The 23,571-nt window shown below is 42.3% G+C and overlaps 2 long non-coding RNA genes across 2 annotated transcripts in view; both read right to left on the reverse strand.

The window, feature by feature from the left end:
• The window catches only part of LOC100510918 (uncharacterized), a 188,342-nt gene that overhangs the window by 101,923 nt on the left and 62,848 nt on the right, over positions 1-23,571 (reverse strand).
• On the reverse strand, positions 7,806-11,052 carry LOC146400389 (uncharacterized). The gene is made up of 2 exons (XR_014812311.1): positions 8,250-11,052; positions 7,806-7,937 (listed from the first exon to the last, which is right to left on the reverse strand). It is a non-coding gene; the product is annotated as an uncharacterized LOC146400389 (long non-coding RNA).

Here is a 23,571-nt window from a genome sequence, read left to right on the forward strand (position 1 = left end):
AGCCTTTATAGTGGCATGTTCTCCTTCCCTCTTCTTCATGTTCTGAAGTATATTGTGTCACATCAGCTCTGTGATGTATGTGGACACATGAAGAAGACAGGGGCAGACACAGGCGCCTAAGGCAGAGGCCCTGGAGTTATTCCCCAGAGAGTTGCTGGGAGATGGCTTAGCCTGTCCAACTTTGTCCTCTCTGAGCCAGCTGGCCAGCACTGGGGAGTTGTCTGCCACCGTGGAACAGATTCTACACCCTCCTCAACAGCAGATGGCCACTCTGCACTAATCCATGCCCTGCATCACTGCTGAGTGAGACACCACCGTCACTGCACAGCTCACTAGCATCTTTGCTCCAACTCAGTAGGCCAGGGATTACACATGTGTGTGCTCACATAGACGCCCGTTCCCTCATGTTTCAGCTAAGCGGCCCTATTAGCCTCTTCACAATGGGAAGGGGTGGAGTGAGGGGCCACCCGGGGGATTATGGTTAGATGTTTAATTAGATTGGGCATTTTAATTAGGTTGAGCGCAGCTTTTTCCAGGAGGTGAAAGCATTGCCTCCTCAAGCGAGCCCCTCTCTGGCCTGTTTTAACTTCTTTGATTCCTAAGTTAGTTCCCTCTTGAAATGCTTCTCTTACAATTTTGTTTATCTGAGGCTGATAGTCTGGGCATGGTGCCCACTTTAATATGATTTTTATTGTGGCTACACATCCCCAGTGCTATCGAGAGGGTTATTATCGTGTTGTCTGAGACACCTTAACCATGGCGATTACCAGGCTGGGTGCACACCCATGCACCCCACCCCGCCCCGCCCTCCCCAGCGCTTTCTGCTTCCAATTTCAGAAACGAAGCTGACACTCGCTCCCATTCCACGGACACGATGAGCGTTTGGAACTCACCAGCGTAGCAAAGTAGATATTTGGCAATTATCGAGATCGTTGCATTGCGATAGGCAAATAGTTGATATTATTATTAAAACTGAGGTCCTGGAGTCTCTCTGTGGGTCTAAAGCACATGGAAAAACCCCCAATTGCTTGTAATTGGTTCTGAGTTCGAGAAACACATAGGCTTGCTTTCACAGCACATTTGCTTTCCTAGTTACATTTTACATAACCTAACGTGGTCACATTAGTTTGAATCCCCAAAGCACATACCAGCCCAAAGGTATGTTGCCTGCTAGGCGCGAGAGAAAAATCTGACCACAAATGCTCATCAGTGTAGCGCTGAAAGCTGGAAATAATAATAATGAAGCAGCACTGACAAAAGAAGGGGAATATTGTAGCATCTGCTTTGGAAAATGGAGTGTGTGTGTGTGTGTGTGTGTGTGTGTGTGTAAGTTCCATTCCTGGTTTCAGTACAGAGTTAGGTCAGACCCTCACTCCCTTTAGACCCTTTAGAACACAGGGGTTGAAGGTGAGTGATTGTAATAATAACCCACTTCACGGGTGTGGATGTTAGCCAATAGACATGCATGTCACTGGCTATGCATGAAGGCCTAAGGTGGGGCCCGAGCCTGGACTTGTCCAGGAGGTTCATGCCTCCAGCAGATAAGAGTCCTGCTGCAGAACTGTATCGCACTAGCAGTGAGACTTACTGGAAAAACAAATAAAACATCTTAAATGTTTAAATGCATTTTCAAGTATTCATCCTCCAAATATTTAGACTCTTAAGCTGACTGGGCCAAGAACCCAAGCTTCCTGTGCATGCTGATGGTGCCAGCAATCTCCCCAAGATCAGCAAACATATAACAACTTAAAATATTATCCTCTTGAAGCCAAAAAAATAATTCCCCAGGTATTGTAGCAAAAATCAGCTGGGAGTCTCTGTCCAAAGGCCCCCTTCATCATGTCTGCAAGAGTTGACTTATTTTTTGTAAGTATAAGACATTCTTACAAAAAGCCTTCCTGAAACCATGGTCTGTGTTCATGGCAAAGCTGCATCCTAAGAAAAAAGTGGGGATGGAGATTGAGGAGTAGAGATGGGTAGGAGGGAAAGGAGGAAAGGGGGAAAGAAATGCAGAAAAAACAACAAAGAGACTATTGAGGATAGAACACTGGGACGCCTGAACCATGTCTTCAAGAGGGTCTGAGTAAACCAGGGATTTGGGGGTTGTTTTTCAAAGACAAGGGAGGAAGGCAAGAGTGGCAGAGGCTGATGGTCTTTTGCACCTAAATTTCTCTAAGCTCAATCATTGTGTAATGGATTCTCCATTTCCCAGGCATAGCCCTACCAAACTTCCTCTTTTTAAAGCCTCCACAGGGAAAAAAAATTCATAGAATTCATAGAACTTCCAGGAAAACGATCTAATTCTAGAGTTTACCCATCTCATCTTTATCTAAGAAGCTCCACAAGATAAAATAAGCACCTCTATTATAGATTTTGATTCTAGATACATAATTGGTATTTAGTTCAGCTTTCCTCACGGACTAGGTAGAACAGTGGAGTCAAATCTTATATACATTAAACCTTTGTATGTTGGAGATTGGATATTGGTATTAAAAAGCATGTGCTCCAGAGTGAACGTGAGACAAGACCAAAAATCTGTTCTGTCCTCTGCCAGTCTCACGCTCACAGACCACTCCCTGTGCAGTCTTTGGCTTAAAATCCACCTTTTTTATATATACAACCCCAAAATTCAAGCTCACTGCTTCCCTGGTATGCAAACAAGAAAACAGCCACGTGGTCCAATGATGGAAGGAAAACTGGCTGAGAAACAGTATGCCAGGCTCAGCATGGCACCTCCCTAAGAGAGCTTCAAGGGAAGTTTTGATTATCTGTGATTTTCATCTTGTGGCTGACTTTGCAACCAGCCCTCTCAGCAGATACATCTCTGCTGAATGATTTCCCCCATGGCACATAGTAAAATAAAAAAGAAGTGGGACATTTTTCTGATGTCTCTGTGCCAGAACGAGAAACTCTGCTTTCTCAGTCTTGATACCTGATAACAAAACACACCAGAATCTCTTTTGATACTTTCTTAATGTGGGATACAAAAATGGTCCCCAAATAAAAGGTATGCAAGTGTCATTCATTCATTTGGTCTCTCCATTATCAAGTCCTTGCAGAAGACCAACAACATATCAGGCACAGGACTCCAGAGTGAGCTACCACTGAATCAAAAGGAGAATCAAAAATCGAATCGCTACTTGGTCATACTCAACTTGTGGCGTTGGAGGAATTGCTGATCCTTCTGGGTCTCGATGGTTTACTTGACCACAAAAGGGGAAAAGTTGGGGCAAATAAGTTCTAAAATTTCTCCCAGGAATAAAATCCTGGTAATCAACTTAGAAATCTTTTCCAAAACCTTAAAAGAATGAAAACAAACTTCCTTACGCAAATTTATCTCTTCCTAAAAAGCCTGGTGCCCTAAGCAGCTTCTTGTCTTTCGTCTTTGCTCTTCCATTCCCTCTCTCTCCCTCTCTCTCTCTCCCTCTCTCCTCCACAGTTGTACAATGTAACGATGTGCAAACAATATAGCCATCCACTTCTCCTCCTCTTTGACACCTGTGACCTCCAGGTAGACACATCCACAAAATGAAGGGATTTATTCGGAAATTTAGTTCCCTGTCACAGAGGCTGTTGTTCAGGCCCCATCAGGGTGATTCAGGCTTCAGTGTTTTGATTAAAAGTAATGATAGCTACTTTGTGGACAGGAGATATGGAAATAGATCTCTTGTAAGATTAATCATACTTTCGGATTGTGCAAATGCTTCATTTTCAATGACTGCATCATTTGTAATGTCGCTTTTGTGTCATATCATTCTGCATAGGATCTGTTCACACTTGGTTGTTGAATTTGGCACAATAAATGGCTTGAGTGTCAGTTGTCTTTATTCAATCTTATCTAAAAAAATAATAATAAAATACTCGGTTATTCCAAGGGGGGGAAATCCTATAAAATGTTTGAATGTTTATGATATTATATATCAGGATGCAGATATATAATGCAGAATGCAGAATGTTGGTGATATTACTGTATCAGAGAATGTTTACCAATATTCCTTTAAGCAATACCTACTTCTTAGTCATTCTAGTCGATCAATAAATACATATTTAAAGAAGACATATTCAATCAATAGATGTGTTGAATTCACTCCCTGAGCATTCAGGAAAAGACCAAAAATATAAAATTTCCTGAAGTTGGGGGAGATAGAATGGAAAGCTTGAATTTGAATCCCACTTTTGTAGCTTACTAAATATTTGATCCCAAGGACAGGAGTCTGTCATTCTGAACTTTGTATTCCCAAGAAGGACATTAATAACTCCTACTTTATCTTCCTCACAAACATTTTGTGAAGATAAACTGATGATCTACAAGAAGAGGAAGAAAGCATATAATGCTTAATTCGAAACACTTCCCATAACACCTCATTTAATCCTTATAATAATCCTATTTTATAAGAAGCCACATCACTGAGTGGTTAAAGGATTTGCTTATAAAAGGTGGAGCTAGGGCTCAAACAGGAGGCAAAATTTATGCATCTACCTCCAATAATCAATTATACTAAGGGAGCTACTAAAATGTTTTAATGCATAAAGGGGAGAAAAGAACATTTCTTCACCTTCCCTCACTTTTAATGTCAGGGGAGAGATACATGTCTGCAATATTTTGAGTGTACATGATTAAGATGACTTTGCTAGGTTAATAGCATTAAAATTTCACATTTTGTGGTTTCCTCACACATTTATAACGCTCTTATTAGACTTAAAAATATCTCGTATCCATGCAACAATTCCACATATTCCTCTTGAATTTGCATTCCAACAAATTAAAATAATTTTTTTTACTATCCTGGCACCACAAATTGCTGAACTCAAGGGACTCTAGCATCTCTCCCTTTCTGCCTGCCTCTATGAAGCAGGCAAAAACTTAAAAGCCAAAGACACCAGCAACCTTCCAGCAAACAAAGGCAGTCATTATGTTTTCTGTACTTAGGAGCTTTGACTCTGCCAGGCAGATACAGAGAGCACTCATCTCCTTCCAACTCCCAAACCTCTTCACTTCCTCTTTCTCCTTCTCTGTCTAGGGCCTTTTGAGTGAGATGGGCAATAAGCCCCTTGTTTCCAATTTCTGCAGGAACAAGAGGGTGCTACTCTCAGTGTCCACAAAACCATAAGTCCTTTGAGGATACAGGAAGACATCCACCAATCTCAAGATCAAAATGCAACAAGAGGAAGTCTTCAAGCAAAGAGGAGGCTGCGCCACCACCAACTTCTCAAAAAATGGCAGTCTCTGGGGATAGCAAGTCATGTACTTTTGCATGGTATATATAATATCTTATCAAAGGGTCAAGAATACTTAATTGTACTTTAACAAAAAAAGTTCCTATTGTACAATGAACTACGCTATTAGGAATCAGATGTTTGATACACAGTCTCTCTCTGAACCTCACAGTAACCCTTCTAGTCCCATTAGTAGGAGCCGGCAATAGGATTTGAACTCATGTCCAGCAGACTCCAAGGCTCCTGCCCTTTCCTTAACAGCAGACTCTCCCCGACTGGATTCCAGAAATCACAGAAAGACCATTTATGAGTGTAGTTTCTTTTTCTTTCTTTCTTTTTTCTTCTTTTTTGCTTTTTAGGGCCACACCTGCAGCATATGGAAGTTCCCAGGCTAGGGGTCAAATCAGAGCTACAGCCGCTGGCCTACACCACAGCAATGCAGGATCTGAGCCACATCTTCGACCTACACCACAGCTCACAACAATGCCAGAGCCCCAATCCACCGAGCAAGGCCAACGATCAAACCCACAACCTCATTGTTCCTAGTCGGGTTCGCTAACTGCTGAGTCACGAAGGGAACTCCTATGATCGTATTTTCTGAAGTAGTTTATTCTACAGTCTAAAATGTGTATAATTCTACATTTGCAGGAAAACAACACAAAAAGATCTAGAGAATGCAGGGGCGGAGGGGGGAGACGCTTTCTTAATTTTTCAGGCTTTAATTGTGAAAAGCCACACATTCCCTCCAAGCACACTCTCCCTCTTTGCTTTTGTGGCTCCTGTAATGCTTCCCAGGCCCTCGATTGCTAGGAGCAGGTAACTGGGTAAACCAGAGAAGGCTCAGAGACAACCAAACCAACGCAAGAGATCGATTTGAAAATAAAAGGGTTTCAGGTGGGACTGACCACCAGAAACTCAGAGTAGCCATCTGTCTTTAACATGTCAGCACAGGTCCCAAATAGTGTTCTCCGACCTGTAATTTACCTGTGTTGTCCCACAAAGTGGGAATGCCCAAGGGAATAGGACCTTATCACCTCTCTTGCCAACCCTCTTCCCTACTCCCCAGGACAATCCAGCAGTATTCAATCCCAAAGATAAGTATGTAGTCTCGATACCGCTGGACTGGCCCTGGGCCATCCTGACAATCCTCGCATCTGCTTTGTCCCCTCCACATGGCTATTTTCACAAAAAAAAAAAAAAAAAAGAAAAAAAAATCCTAATCATTCAGCAGGAACTGGGTCATCACAGCTAATTTCCTACCAGTTAAAAGAATGAACCCTGCTCAACAGGCCTTCTCGTCCAGGTGTGAGGATGGCTCGACTGTGATACAGGGTAAAGTGCGCACAGTAATATTCTTCCTCAACAGGGAGGCAGTGGGGTGTGGTGCTTGATCCCCAAGAAAGTCCATCAAGAAAAGACATCCAGTTTAAGAGCATTTGATGTTGTCCAACAAGTCCCACTTACCCAAGGAGTGGTTCATCCTTGGAGATGTCATGTCTCTCATTAGTTATTCACGAAAGCAGCATGGGAAGTCACTACCAGGTCAGAGGGCCCAGAGCATGCAAGTCACTCAAGCAGCCCGATGAAGGTGACATGAGGCATGAGTGATACCCAAGGAAGTTGACACGCCCAGCGTGGCTGGATACAAAGCAAGCCTTCTGCTACTTGAACGTGTTCTGAAATGCTTGTAAACTACTTGGGTACGCAGCTCCCCTTCTCGTGACAAATGGAAACGACCAAGGAGGAATAGACTAAACCACCAAGCCAAAATAAAACTTGGGGAAGAAAGGCAACCTCCACAACAGAGTGGCCTTGGAGGTTCTCCAATCTGTGCATTTCTAAATTTGGCTCAAGGTGGTTTATGTCGGGGTCAGTAAATAGAGCTAATCAAAGTCACCCTTGGACTAGGACTCTTTGAATGGGTGGAACCTGAGTCATTTACGGTGTTGGGTGATTGTGAATGCTGACAGTGCTACTGCAGGGTATATACAGCTCCCTTTACACTGCAGATAAGAAGGACCTGTAGCATCTAGGAGAGAAAACAAGAGCAAAACCTACCCCCAGCCCCAGCATTGAAATTTCACTGAACAAATATGCATTGAGCATCTACTAAGTGCCAGACAGAGTTTAAGCAGGAAGTTTACACAGATGAGTAAGAAGCAGGCCCAGCCCATAAGACTCCAGACTAGAAGGAAGTTATGTACCCACAGCCACAATACTGCTCTGACTGTGATGAGGGCCCAGCAGAGGGAAGAATAGTTAACTCTTCATGGAAAGATTCTAGGAGGTATTACAGAGGAAGTGCCACTTAGCTGCTCCATAAAGAGAATGAGTGAAAAGAAACCAACCACTAGAATAGGGTGATATCTGAGCAGAGAATACAAGCTAAGCCAGACTTGTAAGAGTCGAGGGGCCGAGGCAGCAGGGGCAGAAGTGCCAGAATTCTGACATGGAGAAGGGTCCAAGCCCTCAGGCTGCAAAGGTAAGTCAGGACAGGCTGCAAATGGTCTGTGGTGACTGGCTACACATGCACTTGAACTGATTTTGTAGGCTGGGGGCTGTAAGCATTTTATATACTTATTTTCATGTTTATTTTTTAATTTTTATATTTCAAAAGAGCTCTTGTCAAGTGATCCATACAAGGAACTGGAATGCATATAATAAAGGGAGGTGATGTTTTATGAGTGCAAATTTACTTTCATTGTCTCAGCGTTACTACACTTTTGCTTATTCTTTTTTTTTTTTTTTTTTTTGTCTTTTTGTCTTTTGTTGTTGTTGTTGTTGTTGTTGCTATTTCTTGGGCCGCTCCTGCGGCATATGGAGGTTCCCAGGCTAGGGGTCGAATCGGAGCTGTAGCCACCGGCCTACGCCAGAGCCACAGCAATGCTGGATCCGAGCCACGTCTGCAACCTACACCACAGCTCACGGCAACGCCGGATCGTTAACCCACTGAGCAAGGGCAGGGACCGAACCCGCAACCTCATGGTTCCTAGTCGGATTCGTTAACCACTGCGCCACAACAGGAACTCCACTTTCGCTTATTCTTAAATGAACTGATGAGAAAAATTATAATCCTCTGCACACTCGTCAAGATTTTTTTCCAAGTGCAAGTGACAAAAAACCCAATCCAACCTAACTCAGGGAAGAAAAACAAAAAGTGGGGGAGGAGAAATATTTAGTGATTCATGTAGACACAGAAGTGGTTCTGGGATCCCAGAATCGGTTGATTGAGGGGCTTCCGTCCATTTCTCAGCTCCATCTCTCTCTCTGTTGGCTGCTCCGTTCTTGAGATGGGCTTCCCCCATGTGGTAAGTGCTCGGCAGATCCAGGCTTATGGTCATCCTCACAAGCTGCAATCAATCTCCTTCCAAACAGAGCCCAACACAGTCTTAGAACTAAGCTTCAGTGACCTGGCCTGATTCACATGCCCATCCCTGGACCCGTCACTGTGCCCTGGACCGTGGTACACACTGAGTGGTCACAGTGGGTGCTGCAACCACCCAGAGTCTCCATAGAGATGGATACAGTCTCACAGGAAAACTGAAGCACTGTTAGCAGGAGAAGAAGGAAAGACGCCAGGCAGGTGAAAACACAGACTACTCTATTTTGCAAATAATATGCAAACATTTGAAATCTGGGTTAAGGAATGACAATTGCAGGCTTAACATCCAGTTTGCTTCTGCATTTTACATTATTTGCACAGTATTGAGAAGATTCTGATTCACATAGGTACTTTCTTTCAAACAACAGACCTTGGAACACTCAGGATACTCTTTAATTAAATTTGTGCCAGGAGTTCCTGCTGTGACATGGCAGGTTAAGGATCAGGTGTTGTCTCTGCAATGGCTCAGATTGCTGCTGAGACACAGGTTCAACCTCTGCTGGGGAACTTCCATATGCCACAAGTGGGGCTAAATACATCCATCCATACATCCATACATACATACATACACAAATTTGTGCTCAAGTTGAGAAAGCAGGCTGAAAGTTTGGGTAATAAGCAATTTTATTTCAAAGTGAATTACATAAACTGTGAAGCAGCTCCTCTGCTAATTTCAGTGTTCACTGGGAAGAGGCTTCTCAAATATATTTGCAGTATATGATGAGAAATTCAATAGTATCATTTTCATTGATTGATTTTTTTCTTTGTTTCTTCTCTTTTTAGGGCCGCACCCTAAGCAGGTGGCATATGGCAGATGGAAGACCTCGGGCTAGAGGTCAAATCAGAGCCACAGCAATGCCAGATCTGAGCCGAATCTTTGACCTATGCTGCAGCTTGTGGCAATGCTGGATCCTTAATGCACTGAAAGACACCAGGGATTGTACACGCATCCTCATGGATACTAGTCGGGTTCTTAACCTGGTGAGCCATAATGGGAACTCCCATTTATTCATTTATTTATTGTCTTTTTAGGGCTGCACCTGTGGTATATGTAAGTTCCCTGGCCAGCCTACACCACAGCCACAGCAATGCCACATCTGACCCATATCAGCAACCTACACCAGAGCTCATGGCAACATCAAATCCTTAACCCACTGAGTGAGGCCAGGGATGGAAGCTGTGTCCTCATGGATATTAGCCGGGTTCATTACCACTGAGCCACAATGGAAACTCCCCCATTGATTGATTTTAATTGAAGATAGTTGATGTATAATATCATAGAATTACAGGTGTACAACATAGTAATTCACAATATTTAAAAGTTATATTCCATTTATAGTTAGCATAAACTATTGGCTATATTCCCTGTGTTGTACAATATATCCTTGTAGCTTATTTTATACCTAATAATTTGTATCCTGCCCCTATATTGCTCCTCTCCACTCCCCTGCCTGCCCTAGTAACCACTAGTTTGTTCTCAATATATGAGAGTCTGCTTTTTTTTTGTTATACTCGTTAGTTGTATTTTTCAGATTCCACATATAAGTAATATCATACAATGTTTGTCTTTATCTGTCTAACTTATTTCACCTAGCATAATGCCCTCTGAGTCCAAACATGTTCCTGCAAATGGCAAAATCTCATTCTTTTTTTATGGCTCAGTAATATTCCATTGTGTGTATATCCCACATCTTCTTTATCCATTCATCTGTTGATATATAGATTGCTTCCATATCTTGGCAATTGTAAATAATGCTGCTATGAACATTGGAGTGCATGTATCTTTTTGAATTAGAGTTTTTGTTTTTTAAATGGATACCCATGGGTCATATGGTAGTTCTATTTTTAGTTTTTTAAGAAACTGCCACAGTGTTTTTCATAGTGGATACACCAATTTACATTCTCACCAGCAGTATAGGAGGGTTCCCTTTTCTCCACATCCTTGCTAAAATAGATCTGTGTTCTTTTTGATAATAGCCATTCAATATCATTTAAAAAAAAAAAAACTCATACATCTCAGTAACTGTGGTTCAAAGTTTGAACACAGTAAAATAAATGTTTTGTGACTTGAGTCACAATTTTAAGTTTCAACTTAACTGGTGACAGGTTATCAACAAGGGTAAGCATGGTGATACGGCATCTCACACGGCCAAACTGAACTCATTCAGTGTATTAAAAAAAAAATCAGTAAGCTGGTACAATTCTGTTGTATCAAATTACTATTCTGCTAAGTTTCCTTTTGGGAAAAATAATTCATGATTTCTTGTTTCATTTGAAACAGTAATAAAACACCTTGTCCTATGTCCGTGAATAAATGCTACCAGGCAAAAAATTCTGGACCTCACAACCTATTACATTCCAGATAACTTTGAAAAATCTGAAGTTTAGGAGTTCCCTTCATGGTGCAGTAGAAACAAATCCAACTAGGATCCATGAGGAGACAGGTTTGATCCCTGGCCTCCCTCAGTGGATTAAGGATCAGGCATTGCCGTGAGCTGTGCTGTAGGTTGCAGACGTGGCTCCAATCCCACTTAGCTGTGGCTGTGGCACAGGCCAGCGGCTACAGCTCCAATTGGACTCCTAGCCTGGGAACTTCCACATGCCGCACGTGTGGCTTTACAAAGCAAAATAAAATAAAAGATAAAAACAATAAAAGGTGGAGTTCCCATCATGGCTCAGCAGTTAACGAACCCGACTGGCATCCATTAGGATGTGGGTTTGATCCCTGGCCTCGCTCAGTGGGTTAAGGATCCGGCGTTGCTGTGAGCTGTGGTGTAGGTCACAGACACAGCCCAGATCCCACGGACCCCTGGCCTGGAAACCTCTATATGCCTCGGGTTCGGCCCTAAAAGACAAAAAGACAAACAACAACAACAAAAACACACAATAAAAGCTGCTATCGCCTAAGAGCTAGGGCTTCTCTACTCCCCTGTCAGAGCCTTTCCTAAAATCCCCTTTCAGCATTGTCGTTCCTCCACACTTTGTAGCAGCACTGTAGCCATTCCACATTGTTTTATTCATCTTGGTATAGAGGGCTTGCTTCCTTTCCTAGACTGAAAGCCTCAGAGTGCTGGGCCTTTGTCTTATTGTGTGCTTTCTCCCCACAGAGTTTAGTCTACCATACAATGAGAGCTGAGGGCCATATCTGATAGGAGGCAGCCTCAATACATGCTCCGTGAATAAAAACATATTTTTCAAAATGCGTTTTATTGAAACACAAAATTAAAACAGAATGTTTGCCCAGCCATTATTATAATTAAAATTCATGGGATTAAAGTTTTGGGTTTTTGTCTTTTTAGGGCCACACCCACGGCATATGGAGGTTCCCAGGCTAGGGGTCTAATCAGAGCTGCAGCTACCGGCCTACACCACAGCCACATCAATGTCAGATCAGAGCTACGTCTGCAACCTACGTCTACACCATAGCTCATGGCAACACAGGATCCTTAACCCACTGAGCGAGGCCAGGGATCGAACCCACAACCTTTTGGTTCCTAGTCGGATTTATTTCCAATGTGCCACAATGGGAACTCCATGGGATTAAAAGTTTTGATACCCTGAAGTAAGTCAGAAAGAGAAAGACAAATACTATGTGGTATTTATATCTGGATCTAATATACAGCACAGATAAACCTGTCTACAGAAAAGAAACTCATGGACTTGGAGAACAGACTTGTGGTTTCCAGGGGGAGGGCGAGGAAGGGGGATGGACTGGGCGTTTAGGGTTGGTAGATGCAAACTATTGCATTTGGAGTGGATAAGCAATGAGATCCTGCTGTATAGCGCAGGCAACTATACCTAGTCACTTATGCTGGAACATAATGGAGGATAATATCAGAAAAAGAATGTCTATAAATGTATAACTGGGTCACTTTACTGTACAGCAGAAATTGAAAACACTGTAATTCAACAATAATAATTTTTTTTTTAAAGAAAAGGGTTGATACCCCAAAATTTCCTCAGTATTGTGGTCATTCATTTCCTGTAACTGATCATGAAGATTGTTGTCTAAGATAAACTGTCGATTTGGGATTTTTTTTTTTTTTTTTTTTTTTTTTTAGTTCATTACTTCTGCCATTAAAAAAGGAAATGGACGTGAACTCCATCTTTCAAAAAAAAAAATTTTTGATGCCCTTATTAATAGCTGACAAAATAAAAAGCAGAAATGTATCTCCTTTAGAAATATGTTCCTAGGAGTTCCTGTCGTGGTGCAGTGGTTAACGAATCCGACTAGGAACCATGAGGTTGCAGGTTCGGTCCCTGCCCTTGCTCAGTGGGTTAACGATCCGGCGTTGCCGTGAGCTGTGGTGTAGGTTGCAGACGCAGCTCGGATCCCGCGTTGCTGTGGCTCTGGCGTAGGCCGGTGGCCACAGCTCCGATTCGACCCCTAGCCTGGGAACCTCCATATGCCGCGGGAGCGGCCCAAAGAAATAGCAAAAAGACAAAAAAAAAAAATATATATATATATATATATATATGTTCCCTAGTTGAGCTCCTGTGTTTTGAAGGCTGTTTAAACCACATGCACACTCATACCTCTCACCAGTCAATCAATCAGGAAACAATTCATATGCATACAATGAAAACGTATGTTCCAGCTGCTGAGGTGGTTTCAAAAAGGCAGAGAACACGGTCCTTGACCTCAGAAGTTTAGTCAGGGAGAATCATAAAAACAAATCATAATGCCACCTGCTATGTGCCATAATAGAGATATGAATACGACATGGAACTGATGAGGCTCTTTCAGGGTCCCAGGAAAAGGGAGGTGCTCTGGTGACTCGGCTTAGTGTGGTGCATTGCCAGGATACACGAGGAAGTGGGGAAGAGCAGGAAGCAGTTTCAGCAGCTGCCTGGCGGAGCTGGGAATGTCACTCAGGACACAGTATACCTCCAGCCACCTGTTTTTCTTGACATTGCTTCAGCAGTGGGCATCTGTTGCTCCCTCTCTATTGCTCTGCCAATATGGTGACTCAGCTACTCTCTGCCTTTGCGTTCTCTGCTCTTGCTGCCAAATCCTCGCCACATTTCTTTTCTCTATTCCATCGTTCCTGCCTTGTTGTGGCTCCCGCTGCCATGGAGACGGGGGCTTTTGGACTTCTCTCACGGTGTCCACCCATTTCTGTCCAACCTTTTGGCTTGGTCCCTCTCAAAAGGTCTCAAATTCAAATTGTGTGAAAGAGGCTCTGTTTGAATGGCCAGTCATCATCTAGGATACAGTGACCCTGCCGATGGAGTTCTTGCATCAGCTGGCCTCATTGGCTACTGGACATCCGACCCTACAACTGCCTTTGGGTTAGGCATCAATTCTCAGTTCAGTCCACTATAGCCAGGGAAGCAAGGCTCCAGTTTACATTGTGTCAGCCCATGCATAGAGCACTGTCTGCAGCAGCTTGCATCAGTAGAGGGTGTGGTCCGGGCTGGCAATCAGATCAACTGACTTTTCTCCAGAACAATGTCCTAGTGTATTGTTTGCCATCTTGAGTTGGACTGTGTCAACTACTCAACTTGGCTACAAATAATGTCAGACAAAAATGTGATACCGATTATCACATTACGAATACATTTTGAACGTTATTTTAATACATAAAGATCATAAACCATTTAAATACCCCACAAGAAGAAAATAGTTGAATAAATAATATTTTTAAGAGGGACTATTATACAGCCTTCCAAAGGATCATGAGTTGGAGAATATATCATGAGAAAGAAAAATGCTCACTGATAGAACGTTAGACAAAAATCAGTACATATAAGTTGTATAGTATTATTAGTGAGTTAATTACATACTTATCTGCAGAGTTAACAGAGAATAAACTGGAAAGATGAGTTGACAGGGACTCTGGATGGTGGGGGGATGCGTGAGTTTTATGTTCTTTTGTATGCCTCTTTGTATTTCAAAGGCAAAAAAAAACCCACCTCAATTATAAGATATATATATAAAGCAGTATAAAGACCACTGTTTTTAGTACATAAAGTCCATATATTGGTTTGCAAAAAAGTATAAGACACTTTAGATCCTACTGCCGGCAAAAAAAAAAAATGAGATTTCCTTTCTTATTCATGACCCACAGCAACTAAGAAAACAAAGATGACAATGAAATCAAAAGCATGACAGAATAATGGATGCATGGTGGCTAACGATGTGTCCTGTGCTGCAGTACGTAGCTCCTGCTTGCCCCAATCATTTATTCACAGACCACAGGGGATGCAGAAGGGGAGACAGCCAGCCTATGCACAACTATAATCCCAAGGGAAGAAGTACTAACAGAAGAGAATTGCGAAGGAGGGTGAAGGTCCAGAAAAGATGACTAATTCTTCCTGGGAGAATGAGGGAAGAATTCAGAAAGTTGCTGACATTTGATCGGAGCCTAAAGTAATATCGGTTGAATTTTCAAGGTAGCTGGGAAAAGGACACCTTCTATTCCTGAATTCTAACCTAGGTGAAACTGAAGAATAGGGTAGAATGGAGACCAAACCATCACCTTTCTTGATGAAGTTGACATGGAAGAATAAGGCTTTATGGCTTCAGGTAAGTGGCTTTCTAGCCCTAAACCCAGAATTAGATATATCCATGCAGTCACAAGAATTGCATGGCTGCACAGGTTTTCTGACGGAGGGCATGACTCCTCGAAAACCTACAAGAGGAGAATCAGAGCAGAACACATATTCTCAGCAGGCAGGCTCACCCCAAAGGAAAAGGAGAGGAAGAGGCTGAATGAAAGACACTCGCTTGGTGCAGTGGGATGAAGGTGCCCCCCCAAAAAAAAAGATATGTCCACCTGGAATCTGTGACTGTGACCTTATTTGGAAAAAACCTTCTTCATAGATGGATTTAAGTTAAGGATCTTGAAATGAGATCATCCTGGGGGAGGGTGGGCTCTACATCATATGGCAGGTGACTCTGGAAGAGAAGGACAGAAGACAGAGAGAAGAAGGCCCGAGACCAGAGTGATGCATCTACAGGCCAAGAAGCACCAAGGACTTGGACGACCCCCCAGAGTGAGGAGGGAGGCACCAGACAGGTCATTCCTCAGAGCTATGAAAGGAACCAACCCTGTCCACACCTTGGTTATAGACTTCTGGCCACCAGAACCATACAAGAGAATGGATTTCCATTGTTTGAAGCCCCTCGGCTTGTGCTAATTTGTTACCACAATTCCAAGAGATGAGGGCACTCCGTTTCTTCTTCTGAACCCAGCCATCTGTGAGTAGAGAGAGGAGGGGGAGGCCAGATTATTTCCCTAGTGGAGGTTTCTCCACCTAAAAGAAATATTATGACTGGGGAAGGCACTGCTTTCCCTAAAATAATACTAAAAGTTGCTAACATTTTTTGAGTGCTTGCCATACCAGCTATTGTTTTAAGAATACAGCAGAGGACTGTGTGAGGGAAGGGACTTCCAGGCCCAGGGGAAAGCTCTGTGGGGTTTTCCCAAGCCACACACTTCCTCCTCTGTTCCTATACAACTTCCATCCGTTTTGTGGACATTTGGTCCGGAGCTGCTTGGATTTACAACCTTGGGTCTTTGGGATTCCCCCACCTCCTAGCCACAGAGATAGGAGAGCTTTTGCTTAATTGATACAATTTCTGTAAATGCCATATAATGCTTATGAAAAAAAACCAATGATGTATTATTAGTCTCAAGAGAAAAAGAACCAAAGGCCACTCGTTTAAATGTTAATCAGATCTAAAAACGATCAAACTATCTTTTTTTTTTTTTTCCTGGAGCTACAGCTGCCGGCCTACACCACAGCTCAGGGCAACGCTGGATCCTTAACCCACTGAGTGAGGCCAGGGGTCGAACCCGAATTCTCATGGATCCTAGTCAGGTTCGTTAACGGCTGAACCGTGAGTCCCAGATCAAATTATCCTCACTGCAACATCTAGACTGGTGTTTGACCAAAAACTGGTGTGACATAGCCAAGTTCATATGTTAAATCAACCCTCACAGTGGGATTTTTTTTTTTAATTTATAGTTTTTTAAATTGTGGTAAAATAGATACAACACAAACTTTACCATCTGAACCATTTTTAAGTGTAGTTCGGTGACACTAAGTACATTCACGCTATTGTACAGAACTTTTTTCATCTTGCCAAACTTGAAACTCCATGCCCAGTAAACAGTGACTCCCCACTTCCCCTCCCCCAGCCCCTGGCAACAACCATTCAACTTGCTGTCTCTGTGAATTTGACTAAGTACCTCGTTGGGAGTGGAATCACACAGGATTTATCTTTTGGTGACCAGCTTATTTTACTTCAAAGTATCTTCAAGGTTCACCCATGTTTTAGCATGTATCAGAATTCCCTTCTTTTTAAGGCTGAAGAATATTCTGCTGTACGTATATAACACATTTTATTTCTCCATTCATCTATCGATGGACACTTGGGTTGCCTCCACCTTTTAGATATCGTGAATAATGCTGCTGTGAACATGTGTGCACAAATTTCTGTTTGGGACCCGGCATTCAATTCTTCTGACTACCTAGAAGTAGAGTTATTTGATTCTATGGTAATTCTGTTTAATTTTTTGAGGAACGGCCATACTGTCTTCCACAGTGGCTGCACCATTTTACGAGGATTTAGTCAGACTTTTCAAAGTGGTTTTAGAAGATAGGATTTACAGTTGCTTAAGAAAACACATATACATGAATACCCAGACTGTAGCCACACACCCCAATGTGAACAAAGCATTCAGCAAGCAACCAAAATAAATTGTGGTTACTGCAAGTTAACCATTGAGCCTTCATTCAAACTTTCTTCTTTCCTAAGAGAATTCTAATTTTATTTAGTTACTTTTCTTGCCCTCACAGTGTCATATGCCTTAGGGGAAACTAACTTCAGTTCTGGGAATGGGTCTTATTGGTCTCAGGAGAAAATTGCTCTTGCATCTTTAGGCATGTGACTCAATTTGGACAAATAAAATGAGAGTGAAATTGATAGTGGGGCTCCTAGAAAACTGTGCCTCATTCCTAGGAAAGCACCCTAAGAAGAGACCCTTTCTCTTCTTCATCTAGACATTGTCATTTCTGTATGTAATTCTTGGAATTGCTACAGCCACGCTACTCTAACCTGAAGGATAAAGACAACATCAATCATGGAACAGTACAGAGATGGAAGGAATCTAGGTCGTCACAGCAACATCAGTGAAACGGACTTAGTCTGGAGCCTACCCTACACACTTTGGTCTACTTGACAGCAGAATAAGTTGCTAAAAATACTTGGCCTTCCATGAAAAAGTAAACTCACTATAAACACATAAGAAATGAAAACACAGAAAAGGGTAGAGGAGAACAAAATATAAAATTGCTCACAATCCCACTGTATTATTAGTTAGATTTCTTGGTTGCAAGCAACAGAAACCAACACTGGTTCACTTAAGTAGGAAAGTAATGTACTGGAAGGATTATGAAGGAGTTAGAAATCCAAAGGCAGGAGAACGGGGAGTCTTTCTTGGGGAATTCAGCATCGAGGTCCTCCTGATATACAAGATGCCACCAATGGAGTCAGCAGCACCACAGCCACGGCCACCACCATCACTCTTTCTGCTGTCACTAGCACCACCCCTATCACCCATCATTGCACTATCATCACCTCCACCCACACTGTGATGATCTGCTTGCAGAGGGTGCCAGTGTCAAAGCATGGCTGGGTCAAGAGGCTAGGGAGCCAAATTTAAGGAGGCACAAACCCTCAGGGTTGCACAAATGCAAATAGGTCCTTCCAAGACTTTGAGAATGAGTGCCTCCTTAAATTTTACACCCTAGCCTGTTAGAAGCCTCATGGGCCTCAATTCACCCCAGGTCCTGTGTTACATACCCAAGTTTTGAAGTTTCCAGTGGAAGCTTCAGTGTACAAGGCCAGTTCATACAACCAGCACAGTGGGGAATTGCCCCCAAACAGGAATCGACCCAGAGATAATCAGTTAACACAGTTTGGAGGCAGGACGTTCGTTCCTTCCATGCATTTATACTGGGAATGAGCATGAAATAATGATTTCACATTTCTTAGAGCAGTTTTCTGTTCTCAGAAAAGAACAAAGGTATGCTAAGGTGCAATTTACCCCCAAATTTCTCCTAACCGTATTTAGTGAATCCCACATACCCTAGTGCTGAACTATATCACCCCTGCAATATGTGACACTGAATAAAGAAAAAATTAAGGCAATCATATGTTAGATTTACACTCTTATTACGAACATTTGATCATGGACCAATTACTCATGTTAATTCTTTCCTAAAATCACTGTGATTTGCCTTTGAAAGTCCTGTCCACAGATATTTAAGTTGTTGTAAGTGGGAGGGTTGACAACCCCCAACCCCCGGTACCCACAAGCTCACTCATGGCAAAATTCAACCAAAGGATCAAAATACAATATAAGAAACCCAGAGTGTGGGATTCACTAAATGCACTGGCTGATTTCACTTGAACAGTGATACTTATAGAAAGAGGAAAAGCTTTTGAAGTGTAAGCAGTTTTAACAGGGAGAGAAAATAGTTAAACAAACAAATCACAAATGGAAGGAAACTATAAAACAATGTGATTCTCAAGCTTGGTCCTTAGGGTTACTTTTTTAAAAATTTAAACTGTGTTTACTTTACATTTACTTAGTTTAATCTTTCTCAAAGCATAGTCACAAGTCACTTTAAAAAAAATTTTTTTTCACTTTCTTTAATGGTTAAAAAAAAATTACCCAGGCCTTATCTACAAGTTACTTCAAGTTTTACTTCGTCTTCGTAAAGCTGATTCAGTTGACAGTTGCTAAGGTGATGGCCTTTTTACAAGACATTTTATTTATGGAGACTGGTATAAAAGCGAGGCATATTTCACTTGAGACTTTCTAGAAAAACGATACTTGTATTTGCCATATATGTCACTCGAGGTCAAATTTGAAAGACAGGAGAACTAATAGATGTTGTTGAGACTTAATTAAATTAAGGACAAATGCACTCTGTAAAAAAAGCTTTAAAGTTTCCTAGCTGGTGGCTGTTTTTTCATCCCTTTACTCTTTGCGTGACTGTTTAAGACTGTGAACCTCAGACTTGATCAGGGCCTCTAAGATTTAAAGAAATACACTTCGTATTACATGGTTCAAGAAGCCGACATAAAGTAGTCAAAATAAGAATCACTTAACAAGAGATTTTTTTTAATTTTGTTCTAATTCAATTGAAATTTCCTTGAGCCAGACAGTCTACCAATTGAATTAGTTTAGTTTCCTGTTTGCACAGATATTTACCATCTATTATTGGTGTTACCATTGTTATTATTATTGTTGTTGTTGATGTTGTTGTTATCATAGGAATCCCTGCAAGTAGAAAGAATATCCAGAATGATAAAACCAAAGCTACATTCTGGGTAGAACTACTTGTCCTACATACACCATTCCTAAGCTGTTCTATTTCTTAAGGAACGTGTACTCACAGCTCGCCACCTCTCATTCCCATTTTCCTACCTGAAAGCTAGTCATATGAGGTTGATAGGCAGAGTTTTCCTTTCTTCCTCTTTTTTTTCTTCTTAGGGCCATACCCATGGCCTATGGAAGTTCCCAGGCTAGGGGTCGAATCGGTGCTACAGCTGCCGGCCTACCGCACAGTCACAGCAATGCCAGATCCAAGCCATGTCTATGACCTACACCACACTCACGGCAATACCACATCCTTAACCCACTGAGCAGGGCCAGGGATCTAACCCTCATCCTCATGGATACTGTTTGGGTTTGTTACCACTGAGCCACCATGGGAACTCCTAGAGAGAGTTTTTCAATCTATTTATCCCCAGGCACAGGCCTAGGATGTAACGGGACCCAACAGGAAGACTGCAAGGGCTTCTGGGCAGATGTTCCTCATTTCTAAAAGGAGACACAAGACAGCCATTTCATTTTTCTCCTCTGGACTTTGTCATTTATAAGGAAAGCCTGAAACTGTTATGGACATCTTGTTAAAATGTGGACAAAACTGAACATTTTAGGAATGACAGAATGGAAATTTGAATAAAAGAAAAGCCTAGGTCCCTGACAGCCTTGCTAAGCAGTTGAAATAACCCTGTAATCATTTTCCTCCAAACTTTTTATTTTGTGCAATAATGTGTTTTCATTGTTTAAGCAATTTAGAGCTGAATTTTCTGTTACTGAAGCCAAAAGCACTAACTGATTGTGATGGACTGCAAAAACGGCCACAACTTTTCCCCATTCCCTGAATCTACAGCCTCTGCAATGCAGCTCTGCCTCTCCTTCCATCAGGAGGCAATTTCTCCATCTCTTGAATATGAGCTGGGCTTGTGACTTGCTTTGGACAACAAAAAAAAGTTCAGAGCTGGGCCTAAAGAAGATTTGCCTAATGGTTTCCTCACTTGTGGAATCCCACTGCCACAATACAAAGAAGCCCAGGCCAGCTTATAGAAGGGGAGAAACACTGTCGAGAGTAACTCAGTTTTCCCAGCCACCTCCACAGAGCCATCAAACCATCCAGCCCCAACCAAGCCACCAGTTGATCACAGATACATAAGAGAACTCAGCCAAGATCAGCCAAACCATCCCAGACCAGACCTTCAGTTATCCCAGCCCAAATTGCCAATTACAGGATTAAGAGTTAAATTAGTGGTTGTTATTTTAAGCCACTATGTGGTGGGATTATTTGTAGTGAAGCAAAAGCTAACTGATACATGGATAAAAGGAAAATTACAGATTGTTGCAAAGAACAACTTCCCTTAACCCTACGTTTCATTAAGCAATCTTTGAATATGTATGTCTTTGCACTGGAAATGGATATCTATGTGTTCTGCCAAAATTAAGTCATTAAATATATAGTACATGGGAGACTCTGTAAATGGAATAGGTGAAGGCAATATTGGCATCCTACCATCATTTCCTGCTTGTGACCTGTGATAAGGCTGTCCCCATAAAATGGAGAGGGGAGGGAGTAAAAAGAAAGGATGAGTAGTATAAAACTGCATACAGACTGAAACCATTTATATTTGGCAGTGGAAAACCATGTTTGTATATAGAGACAAACCCAATATTTCCTTTCTAATTAAAGTTAGATAGCATTCTCCATGCATTTCCTAATCAAGGACAGAACAGGGCAACTGGAAAACCTTCTGAATGATGGGGACACCAACCTGCAATCAAATGAATTGGGAAATCTTAGAGCAGAAATCAGCCTTACAGAATATTTAGTTCAACTCCCCTACTCCATTCAGGCTTCTTCATAGCATCCAATTCCATTCAGCAATCATTTGCTGGGCCCCTCCCTCCTATGTACGAGTCACAAAGCAGCAGAGAATCCAAGAGAAGGAATGCATACTCCTGCCTTCAAGGAGATTACTACCCAGTAGGGAAAGTATGGCACTTACAGATGAGGTCCAACAGAAAACTGTTACAGTGACTTAAACTCCTGCCTCTCTGAAGTCAAAGGGAGGAGCCATCTCTCCTGTAGCAGTACAGAAGAGATGACCTTAGAGATGGGCTTTGGAGGATGGATATGAATTGAACCCTCTACAGTAGAATGGGAGGAAGATGTCCCAGATGGAGGCACTCTGATGAGCATAGATATGGATGGGAAATAACAAGAGACCAGTGTGTCAGGAGCATCAGATACTGAAAATAACCTTTAAGTATTTATCTGGTGAACATTCTGCAGTCTTACCTTCACAACTTGTCCTTCTCTGGTCTTCTTCATGTAAGTAAATGCCATGTCCCTTTACCCAGCTGCTCCAGCCCACAGCTAGAAGGTGCCCTTGATTTGTTTCCTTCCCTCGGACCCCATATCCAGCTCAACATAAAGTCCAGGCAGTTCTAACCACTAGGATACGTCTAGAATCTACCTCCTTCTCACCATCCCATCACTACCAGCTGAGATTAGCCCATGTTCTTCCATAGCATTCTCCTAATTTAGCTTGTCACCTCCACTCTTCAACCCCTTCCAGTTTATTCCCCACACAGACGCCTGTGTGCACTTTCCAAAAGGTAAATCATTTCCAATCAGCACCCCCACTCTTTTCTCTCCAATGGTTTCCTATCAAACTGCAAATAAAATCCAAACTTCTTACCATAAATCAAAAGTCCAAGGGCTTGTAGGACCTGACTCTGCCTTGTCTGATCTCATCTCCTACTACTTTCCCACTTGTCCCCTATGCCTTGGCCACACTAACACTTCTTCCACCATTCAAGGTCCTTCTCTCCTTAAGGACTTTGTCACTCTATTCCCTCTGCCTGGAGTGCAGATCCACAGCTTGTCCTCTCATTTCATTCAAGCCTCTTCTCAAATGTCACCTCCCCAAAGATGCCTTCCCTGACCATCTAGAAGAGCCCCCACATCCATCATCCTCTATCCCTTTAACCTGCTTCCTTTTCTTCCTAGTATTTACTGTTAGCTGAAATTACATTATATGTTCACTTGTTGACTTATTTCTTGCCTGTGTTACTATCAGTTTCCTCTTACTCTGGTAACAAATAACCACAAACGTGGTGGCTTGAACAATGCAAATTTATTATTTTAGCATTCTGGAGGTCAAGTCTGAAATGGGCCTCTATGGGCTAAAATCAAGCTATCAGCAAGGCTGTGTTCCTTTTGGAGATCACATTTCCTTGACTTTCTCCTCTTATCATGGCTGCCCGCATTCCTTGACATTTGTCCTTCTTCCATCTTCAAAGTCAGCATCAGCAGGTCAACCCCTTTTCACGTGGCATTGCTCTGATACTCACTTGTCTGCCTCCTTCCATCTTTTAAGGACCCTTGTTATTACATCAGGCCCACCTGGATAATCCAGAATAATCCCCCTTTTTTAAAGCCAGTTTATTAGCTATCTTAATTCCATCTGCAGCCTTAATTCCCCTTTGTCCTGCAACCTAGTACCTTCACCAGTTCCAGGAATTAGAACATGGACATTTTGGGGGGCCCAGCATTCTTTGAGGAAACCATCTACACATGCTGGCATGTCAACTTCATCTTGAGGGGCCAAAATCAGGTCTTCTTCTCCT

Source organism: Sus scrofa, chromosome 8 (assembly GCF_054392235.1).
Source record: "Sus scrofa isolate SSC_HxYL_T2T_F1_AM1 chromosome 8, Sscrofa_HxYL_maternal_Yorkshire_Landrace_v2.0, whole genome shotgun sequence".
In the NCBI taxonomy this organism is placed as follows: domain Eukaryota; kingdom Metazoa; phylum Chordata; class Mammalia; order Artiodactyla; family Suidae; genus Sus; species Sus scrofa.